At 44.9% G+C, this 17,757-nt stretch overlaps 1 protein-coding gene across 1 annotated transcript in view; it reads right to left on the minus strand.

Annotated features, from left to right (window-relative positions):
• Positions 1–17,757, minus strand: part of LOC133537268 (D(2)-like dopamine receptor) — a 219,070-nt gene that overhangs the window by 135,467 nt on the left and 65,846 nt on the right. The window lies entirely within an intron of this gene.

The raw sequence follows: 17,757 nt of genomic DNA on the forward strand, positions 1-17,757 counted from the left end.
CATAGTTTCTGACTTACATGGGCAGGAGGGAAACTGGACAGAATGATTAAACAGGCATGGCATGGCATGAAGGAAGTGTAGGTAAAGGTTTAAATAATGGACATGATTAGTGCAAACCGGTGTGAGACATGAGGACAGGGGCGTGACATGAGTTGCTATGGTAACAAAACAAACCAGGAAGTGCGAAAACAGGAACTGACTGTTCAAAAGACAAAACAGGATCACAAGACATGTTCTGTTGGTTTTTTGACTCTTTGTGCTCTCTTGTTTTCTCACCATGACAACCATTAGTTTAGCCTGTCATGTGTTCGGATTCATGCACCTGTCACTAAACATGTCCGTATTATTTAAGCTTGTAGTTGCCAGGCAGTCGGCCTGGCGTCTTACTTAACACTCCGGTTATGACTATACTCAACACTCAGATTTTTTCTGTTCATGCCCTGCCATGTAAGTTTTGTTTCATGTCCATAGTTTCTGACTTACGTGGGCAGGAGGGAAACTGGACAGAATGATTAAACAGGCATGGCATGGCATGAAGGAAGTGTAGGTAAAGGTTTAAATAATGGACATGATTAGTGCAAACCAGTGTGAGACATGAGGACAGGGGCGAGAGATGAGTTGCTATGGTAACAAAACAAACCAGGAAGTGGGGAAACAGGAACTGACTGCCCAAAAGACAAAAAAAAAACATGATCACAAGACATGTTCTGTTGGTTTTTTGACTCTTTGTGCTCTCTTGTTTTGTCACCATGACAACCATTAGTTTAGCCTGTCATGTGTTCGGATTCATGCACCTGTCACTAAACATGTCCGTATTATTTAAGCTTGTAGTTGCCAGGCAGTCGGCCTGGCGTCTTACTTAACACTCCGGTTATGACTATACTCAACACTCAGATTTTTTCTGTTCATGCCCTGCCATGTAAGTTTTGTTTCATGTCCATAGTTTCCGACTTACGTGGCATGGGCAGGAGGGAAACTGGACAGAATGATTAAACAGGCATGGCATGGCATGAAGGAAGTGTAGGTAAAGGTTTAAATAACGGACATGATTAGTGCAAACAGGTGTGAGACATGAGGACAGGGGCGTGACATGAGTTGCTATGGTAACAAAACAAACCAGGAAGTGCGGAAACAGGAACTGACTGCCCAAAAGACAAAACAAAACATGATCCCATAGAAGTGACAAAGTGCGTGTTTCATAGACAATGATGCAAATTTTATGATGATGTCACATAAGCCACGCCCCCCCCTGCTGCCACAAATAGAAACACACTGCTTATTATGATAAAACATGCACGGCAGCACTTAGAAGATCATATCCGACAGTCTAAAGGCTCAACATACCAGGTTGTCCGCGGTCCTTCCTGCTGCTTTAAAGGGAACAAGCGGGGCCACTCACTCAGTCATTTGGTTGACTGACGTATGCAATAACCCGTGTCGGCAGAAATGTCACTCAATGGAAATATTCCGGCGCCGACAAGGGGTGGGGGGGGCGTTCTCACCGCCGCTGCTGTCGCAAAAGAGGCAAGAAGCGAACGAAACACCGGAAACAAACCCGGAGCTTTTACCCATTGGAATACAAACCCCGTTTCCATATCAATCAATCAATCAATGTTTACTTATATAGCCCTAAATCACTAGTGTCTCAAAGGGCTGCACAAACCACCACGACATCCTCGGTAGGCCCACATAAGGGCAAGGAAAAACTCACACCCAGTGGGACGTCGGTGACAATGATGACTATGAGAACCTTGGAGAGGAGGAAAGCAATGGATGTCGAGCGGGTCTAACATGATACTGTGAAAGTTCAATCCACAATGGATCCTACACAGTCGCGGGAGTCCAGTCCAAAGCGGATCCAACACAGCAGCGAGAGTCCCGTCCACAGGAAACCATCCCAAGCGGAGGCGGATCAGCAGCGCAGAGATGTCCCCAGCCGATACACAGGCGAGGGGTACATGGCCACCGGATTGGACCGGACCCCCTCCACAAGGGAGAGTGGGACATAGGAGGAAAAGAAAAGAAACGGCAGATCAACTGGTCTAAAAAGGGAGTCTATTTAAAGGCTAGAGTTGGGAAATTGTGTTAGATGTAAATATAAACAGAATACAATGAGTTGCAAATAATTTTCAACCCATATTCAGTTGAATATGCAACAAAGACAAGATATTTGATGTTCAAACTGATAAACATTTTTTTTTTTGCAAATATTCAACTTTAGAATTTGATGACAAAGAAGTTGGGAAAGGTGGCAATAAATACTGATAAATTTAAAGAAGGCTCATCAAAACACTTATATGGAACATCCCACAGGTGTGCAGGCTAATTGGGAACAGGTGGGTGCCATGATTGGGTATAAAAGCAGCTTCCATGAAATGCTAAGTAATTCACAAACTAGGATGGGGCTAAGGTCACCACTTTGTAAGCAAATTGTCGAAGAGTTTTAGAACAACATTTCTCAACGAGCTATTGCAAGGAATTTAGGGATTTTACCATCTACGGTCCGTAAAATCATCAAAAAGTTCAGAGAATCTGGAGTAATCGCTGCACGTAAGCGATGATATTACGGACTTTTGATCCCTCAGGCGGTACTGCATCAAAAAACGACATCAGTGTGTAAAGGAGATCACCACATGGGCTCAGGAACACTTCATAAAACCACTGTCAGTAACTACAGTTGATCGCTACATCTGTAAGTGCAAGTAAAAACTCTACTATGAAAAGCCAAACCCATTTATCAACAACACCCAGGAACGCCGCCGGCTTGGCTGGGCCCGAGCTCATCTAAGATGGACTGATGCAAAGTGGAAAAGTGTTCTGTGGTCTGACAAGTCCACATTTCAAATTATATTTGGAAACAGAGGACGTGGTGTCCTTCAGAACAAAGAGGAAAATAACCTTTCAGATGGTTATAGGCGCAAAGTTGAAAAGCCAGCATCTGTGATGGTATGGGGGTGTATTAGTGCCCAAGGCATGGGTAACTTACACATCTGTGAAGGCACCATTAATGCTGAAAGGTCCATACAGGTTTTGGAGCAACATATGTTGACATTCAAGCAACGTTATTATGGGCGCCCCTGCTTATTTCAGCAAGACAAGTGTTACAACAGAGTGGCTTTGTAAAAAAGGAGTGCGGGTACTTTCCTGGCCCGCCTGCAGTCCAGACCTGTCTCCCGTTAAAAATGTGTGGCGCATTATGAAGCGTAAAATACGACAGCGGAGACCCCGGACTGTTGAACGACTGAAGCTCTACATCAGGGGTCGGAAACCTTTTTGGCTAAGAGAGCCAAAAAGCCAAATATTTTAAAATGTATTTCCGTAAGAGCCATATTTTTTTTTTTACACTGAACAAAACTAAATGCGTGCATTTGTAAGTAAGACCAACATTTCTACAGTATAATAGTTCTCTTATTCTTTGTAATAACATTGTTATTCTCGAGCTAACTGTGGAGGGGGCGTGGCCTGCTGGTCTGCAGCGAACTGGGGTGTTGCCAGGACCGGCCTCGAAATCAGCGACAGGTGCGTAGATGGCCCACCTGGGCCTTGTTATATAATCACCCGTCGCTCTGTTATAAGCAGCAGCCAGGAGGGGGGTCGGGGCTGGAGCCAGAGCGCGAGCGAAAACGAAAGAGAAAAATACAATTGCGGGAAAGCAACTGAGAGACTTATTGAAAAATAAAACAATATTGTAACCCTGAAACAGGCTCTCATGTCGGTCCTTGGTGGTCTGACAAAACCCCACACTAACCAATAATAGATAAATAACTTCTTACCATTAACGCAAATTCTTGAAATGTAAAAAACAGATGGATGGATTAAAAATGCATGAGCATGTTTTATATTTTGAACATTATTTTTAACACTGTGATTACCAGTGGAATTATTAATTACTTATCATGTTAAGCAATGTCAGCTAAGATTTATCCGAGAGCCAGATGCAGTCATCAAAAGAGCCACATCTGGCTCTAGAACCATAGGTTCCCTACCCCTGATCTACATTAAACAAGAATGGGAAAGAATTCCACTTTCAAAGCTTCAACAATGTTGGGTTGTCGCATGGCTGCAGTTGTGTATGCAAGAATCCAGGAGAGTAGAGTGAAGGTAAGAATATTTAATACTCCTAAGAAAATAACAAAAGCAAACATAAAGCAGTCGTGCAGATAAACGTTCTCAACATAATATTATGTGCTCGAGTGAAACATAGACACTAGTGTGATTGACAGCAGGTGTGAACCGCTGCCAATCAACGAGAAGAGGAAAACAGTGCTCGGTGAATAAAACAGGAAATTACAACAAAATAAGAGCACTGAACAGGAAGTAAATACAAAAACAGGAACAACTAACAGAAATGAAGTGACACATTGTCACAAACGATTAGTTTCCTCAGTTCCCAAATGTTTATTGAGGGGTTGTTAAAAGAAAAGGTGATGTAACACAGTGGTGAACATGCCCTTTCCCAACTACTTTGGCACGTGTTGCAGCCATGAAATTCTAAGTTAATTATTATTTGCAAAAAAAAAAAAAAATAAAGTTTATGAGTTTGAACATCAAATATGTTGTCTTTGGAGCATATTCAACTGAAAATGGGTTGAAAATGATTTGCAAATCATTGTATTCACTTTATATTTACATCTAAGACAATTGCCCAAAGGGCTTCACGGTGGCAGAGGGGTTAGTGCGTCTGCCTCACAATACGGAGGTCCTGCAGTCCTGGGTTCAAATCCAGGCTCGGGATCTTTCTGTGTGGAGTTTGCATGTTCTCCCCGTGAATGCGTGGGTTCCCTCCCACCTCCAAAGACATGCACCTGGGGATAGGCCCCTCCCACCTCCAAAGACATGCACCTGGGGATAGGCCCCTCCCACTTCCAAAAGACATGCACCTGGGGATAGGTTGATTGGCAACACTAAATTGGCCCTAGTGTGTGAATGTGAGTGTGAATGTTGTCTGTCTATCTGTGTTGGCCCCGCGATGAGGTGGCGACTTGTCCAGGGTGTACCCCGCCTTCCGCCCGATTGTAGCTGAGATAGGCACCACCGCTCCCCGCGACCCCAAAAGGGAATAAGCGGTAGAAAATGGATGGTTGGATATATAATATATATATATATATATATATATACACATTGTTTTCATCCTAAAATTGGCCCTAGTGTGTGAATGTGAGTGTGAAGTGAAGTGAATTATATTTATATAGCGCTTTTCTCAAGTGACTCAAAGCGCTTTACATAGTGAAACCCAATATCTAAGTTACATTTAAACCAGTGTGGGTGGCACTGGGAGCAGGTGGATAAAATGTCTAGCCCAAGGACACAACGGCAGTAACTAGGGTGGCGGAAGCGGGAATCGAACCTGCAACCCTCAAGTTGCTGGCACGGCCACTCTACCAACCGAGCTATGCCGTGTGAATGTTGTCTGTCTATCTGTGTTGGCCCCGCGATGAGGTGGCGACTTGTCCAGGGTGTACCCCGCCTTCCGCCCGATTGTCGCTGAGATAGGCGCCAGCGCCCCCCCCGCGACCCCGAAAGGGAATAAGCGGTAGAAAATGGATGGATGGATGGACAATTGCCCAACTCATATGAAAACAGGGTTTGTAAAATGGGAAAAAGAACAAAAAAAAAGAACAAGGTAAATAAAAGGTCGTGGAAGTGCAGAATTCAGAAGTCGGCGACTTATAAGCAATCATAACGGGGGAATCGGTCCAATGTCTGGGATCAGTGAGGAGAGGAAAGAAGAGAAGTAGGGGATGGTAACAAGGCTCCATCAGCATCATTAGGTTGCAGGGATGCTCCAACCTAACAACCAGTCTTGTCTCATGTGGGGCACATACACACACACACACACACACACACACACACACACACACACACACACACACATTTCTGGACGCTTTTCCATTGCACACCTTGCACACACACACACAAGAGGCCCGGCTGCACAAAATGATGGCTCCAGGTAAATATAATGTAGGCGCCACTGCATCTAATTACGGGCTTTATCATTCAGATGAGGCGAAATGATTTGTATTCCCAGATCGTGACCCGTGTTCTCACTTTATCAGGAAGGAGTAACATGCACGCCCATGTTGGCTGTGGCAAAAAAAAACAAAAAAAAAAACACACACACAAGGATATCCAAGATTTAAAGTCATGGATCAAATGATTGCATTTGAACCGTCGGGTAAGCAAGGGCCCTAAATGTTTTTTACGTGTGTTCTTTCAATCAATCAATCAATCAATGTTTATTTATATAGCCCCAAATCACAAATGTCTCAAAGGGCTGCACAAACCATTACGACTACAACATCCTCGGAAGAACCCACAAAAGGGCAAGGAAAACTCAAACCCAGTGGGCAGGGAGAATTCACATCCAGTGGGACGCCAGTGACAATGCTGACTATGAGAAACCTTGGAGAGGACCTCAGATGTGGGCAACCCCCCCCCCTCTAGGGGACCGAAAGCAATGGATGTCGAGCGGGTCTAACATGATACTGTGAAAGTTCAATCCATAGTGGCTCCAACACAGCCGCGAGAGTTCAGTTCAAGCGGATCCAAGACAGCAGCGAGAGTCCCGTCCACAGGAAACCATCTCAAGCGGAGTCAGATCAGCAGCGTAGAGATGTCCCCAACCGATACAGGCGAGCGGTCCATCCTGGGTCCCGACTCTGGACAGCCAGTACTTCATCCATGGTCATCGGACAAGGGAGGGGGGGACATAGGAGATGGTGGTGGTAAGCTACATCTGTAGCCAGAGCTGCCCTGGGGTGGACTGACGGAAGCGTAAACATAAATTAAATACAAATCAGTGAAGTGAGTTACATTTCATATGGTGAGATAAGTAAGATTATCTAGAAAATTAATGGATGAATGAAATAAATTCAGAATGTTTATCATGGTTCTTCTTCTTTGTACTTTGTATAAACTAAGTTTGAAAATGTTCTTGAATTGGATCATATTATATTCTCTTATTTTATTTTATTTTTACCGTTATATTTTTATTCTTACTGTTGCTTTCCATTTGTATTCATATTTTAATATTTTCCATTTTATTTCCATTTATACCTGTTAGAATAATTATGTATATATCATCACACAACTCTTATGCTTAAGGGCCGTTGCTATAGTTATTATCAATTATGCTGAAGTGGTAGTTTTCTTTGTCCGTGCAAACCAAAAGATTGCAAGCCGGTCTCGTATCAGTGTCTGTGTCCGGGAACGGCCTGCTGACTGCCAAGGCCAAACATCGCCGTGACGCAGACAGAGCAGAGACAAGGCGATTTCACCAGTCTCAGCACATTTGCATTTCTTGTATAATCATAAATTGTGTCTAACTGTAGTTGTCGAGATTACTCCCTTCCCTCAGCGACAGCTTCAGTGATGTAACCGAGGACATCCCAAATAAATAGAGGAAGCACATGGGCTGGACTTTTAGAACGTAGTTTGGATCTGTAACTGGAATACAGCCCAAAAAACGTGTCTCCTCAATTGAGCCGAATTAAACTCTGTCTCCTGCGATGAGGTGGCGACTTGTCCAGGGTGTACCCCGCCTTCCGCCCGATTGTAGCTGAGATAGGCGCCAGCGCCCCCCGCGACCCCGAAAGGGAATAAGCGGTAGAAAATGGATGGATGGATAAACTCTGTCTCTGCATGATTCCTTGCTTCTTGTCTGTTTCATAGATGTCATCAGTGTTTGAACCTGACACAAGAGGGAGTCACCTGACATGGTTTTGTACTTCACAGGTGTACTTGAAGCTCATGGAGAGAATGCCAAGAGTGTGCAAAGCAGTAATCCGAGCAAAGGGTGGCTATTTTGAGGACACTAGAATACACTGACGAACTACATCGCCATGCTACGCCATTAGCCAGCTAAGGCAAGAGGTCAGCTAGCTACAACAAAAGGTAAACCAACAACTGCCTCAAGAGCTGCATGGCTTGTGAGTTTGTAATACACAACACAATGCGACAGGACACCAATCTGTATTGCCTAAAAAAACATGAACAATCATATTACAGTATCTGTAAAGTATTAGCCCACATTTTCTGTTTTGCTTGTACACAGATCATGTATCATGATCAATATTATAGTGACTCACTAGATGGATAGTTGTTTGTTAGATCACGTTGGCCCGGGGACGTTTCAAGTTGATTCGGGTTAGCACACCATTTATTTTGGCGTAGCTCGTCTCCAAGTTTCACATTTACAACCTTGCTCTCTTGGCTCCCGTCTGCTCCATCCTTTCACTCTATCTTCGTGCTGGCTTCCATAAACAGCCGTTCATCCTCCGTATATTCAGCTTCAAAAAGATAATGTTGGGAATCCCCGTTTGTACCGAAACAGTCGTCTTTGTTGTCTGTTACCAAGTCTGCCATTATTAGATGATTCTGGCTTCCTGTTCCATTCCAAAAAAATATGTCAGGTTACTAACTCAGGCAATGCACAACGGAGATGAGCAATCCCCCACATAACTTTGTTATTTATCCTAAGCTTTAGGCAAAAAAAACATGTTTAACAAGTTGTATCAGGGATTCTCTATTATTTCCTGTCATGCTCCCCTTAGGGGGGAAAATATTCATGCCCCATTTAATTGAAGACTAGTGAAACACTGATAATATCTATGTATTTATAAACACAAACCACTGTATGAGTTGCTGGCATTTGGTATTCTGCTAAATTCATAAAATGAGCAGAAATAATATCTGCAACAACTTCAAAGAGCCTCACTGCGCCCCAGAGCTGAGCCCTCCCCATTTTTTTGGATAACTAATGAGTAACCAGAAGCCACATGACATGTATTCACAATTCAACAAGTCCAAAAATAGAAAGAAAACATTACTTCTGGAAAAAAAAAATATATTAAAAAAGAAAAATTATGAAAACAAATGAAAAAGGATGAAAACAATGTGTATATATATATATATATAATATATCCAACCATCCATTTTCTACAACTTATTCCCTTTTGGGATCTCGGGAAACGGTGGTGCCTATCTCAGCCACAATCGAGCGGTAGGCGGGGTACACCCCGGACAAGTCGCCACCTCATCGCAGGGCCAACACAGATAGACAGACAACATTCACACTCACATTCACACACTAGGGACCAATTTAGTGTTGCCAATCAACCTATCCCCAGGTGCATGTCTTTGGAAGTGGGAGGAAGCCGGAGTACCCGGAGAGAACCCACGCAGTCATGGGGAGAACATGCAAACTCCACACAGAGAGATCCCGAGCCTGGGATTGAACCCAGGACCTTCGTATTGTAAGGCAGACGCACTAAGCCCTCTGCCACCGTGCTGCCCTATATATATACATATATATATATATATATATATATATATATATATACATATATATACATATATATAGGTGTGGAAAAAATCTCAAGACTACTACATCTCTACAAAACTGTTTCATGAGGGGTTCCCTCAATCATCAGGAGATCATCAGGAGAAAAAAAATATATAAATCTCCTGATGATTGAGGGAACCCCTCATGAAACAGTTCTGTAGAGATGAAGTAGTCTTGTGATTTTTCCCACACCTATATATTGCGCTCTACCACGGTATCGAGCACTATTCTCTGGATAATCCAATCAAGATGTATCAATCAATCAATCAATGTTTACTTATATAGCCCTAAATCACTAGTGTCTCAAAGGGCTGCACAAACCACTACGACATCATCGGTAGGCCCACATAAGGGCAAGGAAAACTCACACCCAGTGGGACGTCGGTGACAATAATGACTATGAGAACCTTGGAGAGGAGGAAAGCAATGGATGTCGAGCGGGTCTAACATGATACTGTGAAAGTTCAATCCATAATGGATCCAACACAGTCGCGAGAGTCCAGTCCAAAGCGGATCCAACACAGCAGCGAGAGTCTCGTTCATAGCGGAGCCAGCAGGAAACCATCCCAAGCGGAGGCAGATCAGCAGCGCAGAGATGTCCCCAGCCGATACACAGGCAAGCAGTACATGGCCACCGGATCGGACCGGACCCCCTCCACAAGGGAGAGTGGGACATAGGAGAAAAAGAAAAGAAACGGCAGATCAACTGGTCTAAAACGGGAGTCTATATAAAGGCATCAAAACTATGAATGAGCACGTGGAGTTCTGTACTTAACAAAAAAGGAGGGTGAAATAACTGAAAACCTGTTTTGTATTCTTGTTTCTTCAAAATAGCCACCCTTTTCTCTGATTACTGCTTTGCATGTTGTTATTTTTGTTCCATTTTTATATCACTCTGCGGTTTGACATGCTTAGTTCCTGTTTCGTTCGTTTCCACGGTCACTCATTAGTTTCAGCTGCTACTCCCTTTTCCTGCACACCTGTCTTCACTAATCACCACCTTTTTATAAGCCAGCGTTTTCCGTTCGCTCATTGTCGGCTCTTAGTTTGTTCACATACATCTGCTTATGACTTGTCTCTCACTCTCGTTTTCGCTAGCTCTCATGCTAAGCTTTATTTTATTCCTAGCTTTCACGCTAGTTGTTTTGTGTTGCCTTTTTGTGTGCCTTTGTGCCAAATGTTTGTGTTTCGGTTAGTTTGACCTAGCTCTCCATGCTAGCGCTTTTATTTGCCTTTTCTATTCGTATCAGTGTTTTGGTTCATAGCTCCTTTTGTTTAATAAATCCCTTAGTTCTTACCTTTTTGCCGTGTTCTTGCTGACGCATACACGGGGGACCGAATCCGGCATTGCACACTCTTGGCATTCTCTCCATGAGCTTCAAGATGTAGTCACCTGAAATGGTTTTCACTTCACAGGTGTGCTTGAAGCTCATGGAGAGATTGCCTGTATCTAAAAAAAAAAAAATGAAATAAATCTGGCACATAGCATGTAAAATAAAAAACATACAATATGAAATATAACCGATACAAATAAATATGATACATACATTTAGACAATAGTTTGAGCAATTATCATTAAATAAAGATACATTCATGAAATAATTTGTTTGATGTTTTTAAAATTGGCATAAATTATTCGCGTGGACCTCTGGATTGGCAGACCGGAGTGGTGGTTCCTCTCTTTAAGAAGGGGGACCGGAGGGTGTGTTCCAACTATCGTGGGATCACACTCCTCAGCCTTCCCGGTAAGGTCTATTCAGGTGTACTGGAGAGGAGGCTACGCCGGATAGTCGAACCTCGGATCCAGGAGGAACAGTGTGGTTCTCGTCCTGGTCGTGGAACTGTGGACCAGCTCTATACTCTCGGCAGGGTTCTTGAGGGTGCATGGGAGTTTGCCCAACCAGTCTACATGTGCTTTGTGGACTTGGAGAAGGCATTGGACCGTGTCCCTCGGGAAGTCCTGTGGGGAGTACTCAGAGAGTATGGGGTACCGGACTGTCTGATTGTGGCAGTCCATTCCCTGTATGATCAGTGCCAGAGCTTGGTCCGCATTGCCGGCAGTAAGTCGGACACATTTCCAGTGAGAGTTGGACTCCGCCAAGGCTGTCCTTTGTCACCGATTCTGTTCATAACTTTTATGGACAGAATTTCTAGGCGCAGTCAAGGCGTTGAGGGGTTCCGGTTTGGTAACCGCAGGATTAGGTCTCTGCTTTTTGCAGATGAAGTGGTCCTGATGGCTTCATCTGACCGGGATCTTCAGCTCTCGCTGGATCGGTTCGCAGCCGATTGTGAAGCGACCGGAATGAGAATCAGCACCTCCAAGTCCGAGTCCATGGTTCTCGCCCGGAAAAGGGTGGAGTGCCATCTCCGGGTTGGGGAGGAGACCCTGCCCCAAGTGGAGGAGTTCAAGTACCTAGGAGTCTTGTTCACGAGTGAGGGAAGAGTGGATCGTGAGATCGACAGGCGGATCGGTGCGGCGTCTTCAGTAATGCGGACGTTATACCGATCCGTTGTGGTAAAGAAGGAGCTGAGCCGGAAGGCAAAGCTCTCAATTTACCGGTCGATCTACCTTCCCATCCTCACCTATGGTCATGAGCTTTGGGTCATGACCGAAAGGATAAGATCACGGGTACAAGCGGCCCAAATGAGTTTGGGTCTCTCCCTTAGAGATAGGGTGAGAAGCTCTGTCATCCGGGAGGAACTCAAAGTAAAACCGCTGCTCCTCCACATCGAGAGGAGCCAGATGAGTTGGTTCGGGCATCTGGTCAGGATGCCACCCGAACGCCTCCCTAGGGAGGTGTTTAGGGCACGTCCAACCGGTAGGAGGCCACGGGGAAGACCCAGGACACGTTGGGAAGACTATGTCTCCCGGCTGGCCTGGGAACGCCTCGGGATCCCCCGGGAAGAGCTAGACAAAGTGGCTGGGGAGAGGGAAGTCTGGGCTTCCCTGCTTAGGCTGTTGCCCCCGGGACCCGACCTCGGATAAGCGGAAGAAGATGGATGGATGGATGGATGGATAAATTATTCTGCTGTGGAGATGAAAAAATGATCCATCATGATTTAAAATCTCTAATTATTTCCCACTTTATTTTTACATTGCCAGCTCCAAGGTCAATTCCGAATTGTTTCCTTCACTTTAACGGAGAAGGGCGCATAAATATTAACAACAAAAAGTAAGCGTGTACTACGCCGTGATTGGTGCTGACCCAAATTATAATTATTTGGCCTTTGGAGCATTCTGCAAATTGTGTATTATCGGCACATGGTTTGGAGCTGGAATATTCTCCTTTAGACTTAAGCTGTCGCAGTTCGCTTGAAATTATCATATTTCTAAGACCAGTTCTCAGCAGAAATAGAATTATATTAATTTTTGTTTGCAATGTTACAAATGATAGGGCAGCGCGGTGCGACGGTGGTTAGCGTGCGTGCTTCGCAGCGAGGAGGTCTGTCAGGTTGAAACACTGATGACAGTTATTAAACAGGACAAGAAGCAACGAATCAAACAGACAGAATTAAATTTGGCTCAATTTGGGGAGAAACGCCCGGACACTGTACTCTGGCAAAAGATTGTATGCCATCCCATCCATCCATCCATCTTCTTCCGCTTATCCGAGGGCGGGTCGCGGGGGCAACAGCCTAAGCAGGTAAACCCAGACTTCCCTCTCCCCAGCCACTTCGTCTAGCTCTTCCCGGGGGATCCCGAGGCGTTCCCAGGCCAGCCGGGAGACATAGTCTTTCCAACGTGTCCTGGGTCTTCCCCGTGGCCTCCTAACGGTTGGACGTGCCCTAAACACCTTCCTAGGGAGGCGTTCGGGTGGCATCCTGACCAGATGCCCGAACCACCTCATCTGGCATCTCTCCATGTGGAGGAGCAGCGGCTTTACTTTGAGTTCCCCCCGGATGGCAGAGCTTCTCACCCTATCTCTAAGGGAGAGACCCAAACTCATTTTGGCCGCTTGTACCCGTGATCTTGTCCTTTCGGTCATGACCCAAAGATCATGACCATAGGTGAGGATGGGAACGTAGATCGACCGGTAAATTGAGAGCTTTGCCTTCCGGCTCAGCTCCTTCTTCACCACAACGGATCGATTACTGAAGACGCCGCACCAATCCGCCTGTCGGTCTCACGATCCACTCTTCCCCCACTCGTGAACAAGACTCCTCTGTACTTGAACTCCTCCACTTGGGGCAGGGTCTCCTCCCCAACCCGGATATGGCACTCCACCCTTTTCCAGGCAAGAACCATGGAGTCGGACTTGGAGGTGCTGATTCTCATTCCGGTCGCTTGACACTCGGCTGCGAACCGATCCAGTGAGAGCTGAATATCCCGGCCAGATGAAGCCATCAGGACCGCGGCCACCAAACCGGAACCCCTCAACGCCTTGACTGTGCCTAGAAATTCTGTCCATAAAAGTTATGAACAGAATGGGTGACAAAGGACAGCCTTGGCGGAGTCCAACCCTCACTGGAAACGTGACCGACTTACTGCCGGCAATGCGGACCAAGCTCTGGCACTGATCATACAGGGAGCGGACCGCCACAATAAGACAGTCCGGTACCCCATTTCTCCTCAAGATTGTATGCCTCCTCCTTTATGTGGACTTTCTCTGACCACATGTCAACGGCTGCTTCCAAAGGGACGGGGTGGTAAACAGTTTACAGAAAAGGTCGTAAAGCAGTTCAAAGAGGAGGTCGTAAAGAGTTCACAAGGAGGTTTGTAAAACAGTTCAAAAAGAGGTCGCCTGGAGGGGAGTCTGGTGTCACGTGTGGGGGATTTGGTTCTCCCAGGGATGCAAAGGACAATCCGGAAAGGACTTGCAGGTAAGGACTTGATTTAATGGAAAAAATAACAACACTAGTACAAAAACAGAAAACAAACCGACCGGATGAGGTGCCAAGTGCACCGGAAGCTAAGGCTAACACTAGCACAGACTGTGCCAACTAGCAGGGACTAGGAGACAAGACAAACATACGTGTCAGTCGCGTGATGCAAAACAAAGAAGCCAGACCGACTGAACGGCAAAGGCAGGCTTAAACTAGACTTTTGACAAGAACAAGAAAGTTTGATCATATTATGCCTATACTGGCTCACCTGCACTGGCTTCCTGTGCACTTAAGATGTGACTTTAAGGTTTTACTACTTACGTATAAAATACTACACGGTCTAGCTCCATCCTATCTTGCCGATTGTATTGTACCATATGTCCCGGCAAGAAATCTGCCTTCAAAAGACTCCGGCTTATTAGTGATTCCTAGAGCCCAAAAAAAGTCTGCGGGCTATAGAGCGTTTTCCGTTCGGGCTCCAGTACTCTGGAATGCCCTCCCGGTAACAGTTCGAGATGCTACCTCAGTAGAAGCATTTAAGTCTCACCTTAAAACTCATCTGTATACTCTAGCCTTTAAATAGACCTCCTTTTTAGACCAGTTGATCTGCCGCTTCTTTTCTTTCTCCTATGTCACCCCCTCCCTTGTGGAGGGGGTCCGGTCCGATGACCATGGATGAAGTACTGGCTGTCCAGAGTCGAAACCCAGGATGGACCGCTCGTCGGGACCCAGGATGGACCGCTCGCCTGTATCGGTTGGGGACATCTCTACGCTGCTGATCCGCTTGAGATGGTTTCCTGTGGACGGGATTCTCGCTGCTGTCTTGGATCCGCTTGAACTGAACTCTCGCGGCTGTGTTGGAGCCACTATGGATTGAACTTTCACAGTATCATGTTAGACCCGCTCGACATCCATTGCTTTCGGTCCCCTAGAGAGTGGGGGTTGCCCACATCTGAGGTCCTCTCCAAGGTTTCTCATAGTCAGCATTGTCACTGGCGTCCCACTGGGTGTGAATTCTCCCTGCCCACTGGGTGTGAGTTTTCCTTGCCCTTTTGTGGGTTCTTCCGAGGATGTTGTAGTCGTAATGATTTGTGCAGTCCTTTGAGACATTTGTGATTTGGGGCTATATAAATAAACATTGATTGATTGATTGATAAATAATAATGTCAGGGATGTGTCGTGGGAATTTCTTAAAGACGATCCTTTAGTGACAAATAGCTTTAAAATGATTTATTAAAGTAACAAACAAAAGCGAGACCAAACCAGAACGACACATCCGTTCGTTCCAGCTTGTTCTAACCCCTTTAGAATTTGACATGACTATTATACATTCTCAGAAGCCCCACCCTCCGTGCTCATTTACATACAGTACACCAGTGGAATGAATACCCAAAGTCCTGTGAAGAAGGAGAGGGTGTCGTTTACCCAGAATGGGGGGGTCACTCAGGAAAGGGGAACAATTTAGCTCTATTGGGGGTCAAGATTAGATGACACATATGCCCAGGTCAACTAAAGTCCACATGTTACATCAAAGACACAGGAGACAGAGCTTGATCAGATAATAGATCTCTTGCTAGGTCTCACATTCCTGAGCCCAATAAACAACTTTTGGCGACCCGTTCAAAGAACACCTTCAATTAAAACGAGTACAAGTCATTTTGCTACCACAGATGGCAAACAGGTGCAAAAGCGGCAGGTGAAAGTAATAAGTTCCTATGGTAACAAACTCAGAGGTGCATAAACAGGAACCAAACGGAGTCCAAGACTAACAGAAAAACACAAGTGACCCGAAAAACCCCAAACAGCGCAGCGGATCATAACATCTGGCCCTGTTTCCTTTTGGCTTTGGTAGTTCTTGGGTCAGACAATATATTTCTGTTGATTACAATACATGAAAGGAACAGGAAGACCTTCATGTTGCTTCCCCCCCTACAGAGTGGAGTTTTACAAGCCTTCTTGGTAGGTTCAAAGACAGCTGGGAAGTCATTTCAACACAAACTTTTTGTGACAACTTAGAAACTATTATTCCGACGAGGTCCTGCGTTCACTTCCCAAGAAACTGCAAGTTGTCCTCGTGACTATGTGGGTTCTCTCCGAGTTCTCCGGCCTAATCCCACCTCCAAAGACACAAACCTGGGGATAGGTTTATTGACAACATAAAAGTGGCCCTAATGTGTGAATGTTGGGGTGAATATTGTCTGTTTGTGTTAGCCCAGCAATGAAGAGGCTACTTATCAGCTAGGATAGGCTCCAGCCCAGCCCCGACCCCGAAAGGGACAAGCGGTAAAAAATAAAAATAAAAATGGATGGATTTTACTCAAGAGTGACAATGTGACGGAGGTTAAATAAGCAACTTGCGTTTTCTTTTTTCTTGGCAGGCCATTCTAGTACCTGCACTCTTTTATTACGAAGCCACTCTGTTGTAAACCGTAGCTTGGCATTGTCTTGCTGAAATAAGCAGGGGCGTCCATGATAACGTTGATTGTGAGGCAACATATGTTACTCCAAAACCTTTATGTACCTTTCAGCATTGATGGTGCCTTCACAGATGTGTAAGTTACCCATGCCTTGGGCACTAATGCACCCCCATACCATCACAGATGATGGCTTTTCAACTTTGCGCCTAGAACAGCCCGAATGGTTCTTTTCCTCTTTGGTCCGCGGTTTCCAAAAACAATTAGAAATGTGGACTCGTCAGACCACAGAACAATTTTCCTATTTGTACCAGTCCGTCTTAGATGAGCTGGGGCCCAGCAAAGCCGGCTGCGTTTCTGGGTGTTGTTGATAAATGGGTTTTGCTTTACATAGCCGAGTTTTAACTTGCACTTACAGATGTAGCGACAAACTGTAGTTACTGACAACGGTTTTCTCAAGTGTTCCCGAGCCCATGTGGTGATATCCTTTACACATTGATGTTGGTTTTTGATGCAGTACGGCCTGAGGGATCACAGTTCACGGGCATTCAATGTTGGTTTTTGGCCTTGCCACTTATATGCAGTGATTTCTTCAGAATCTGTGAACTTTTAATGACATTACGGACCTTAGATGGTGGAATCCCTAAATTCCTTGCAATAGCTGGTTAAGAAATGTTGTTTTTAAACTGTTTGAAAATTTGCTCAGGCATTTGTTCACAAAGTGCTGACCCTCGTCCCGTCCTTGTTTGTGAATGACTGAGCATTTCATGAAAGCTTTTATACCCAATCATGGCACCCACCTGTTCCCAATTAGCCCGTTCACCTGTGGGATGTTCCAAATAAGTGTTTAATGAGCACTCTTCAACTTTCTCAGTCTTTTTTGCCACTTGTGCCAGCTTTTTGAAACATGTCGCAGGCATTAAATTCCAAATGAGCTAATATTTGCAAAAATGAACAACATTTTTTTTGGTTTGCACATTAAATATCTTGTATTTGCACTCTATTCAATTGAATATTGGTTGAAAAGGATTTGCAAATCATTGTATTCTGTTTTTATTTACAAAAAAAGTCACAACATCAGTGGTTTTGGGCTTTGTAATAAAAACCGTTTTGAGTTTTACTGGGGTTTCATAATACCTAGGGGAGTAACGATTTATTTTCAAAATGATTCGATAT

This window comes from Nerophis ophidion, linkage group LG18 (genome assembly GCF_033978795.1).
Source record: "Nerophis ophidion isolate RoL-2023_Sa linkage group LG18, RoL_Noph_v1.0, whole genome shotgun sequence".
Classification (NCBI taxonomy): Eukaryota; Metazoa; Chordata; class Actinopteri; order Syngnathiformes; family Syngnathidae; genus Nerophis; species Nerophis ophidion.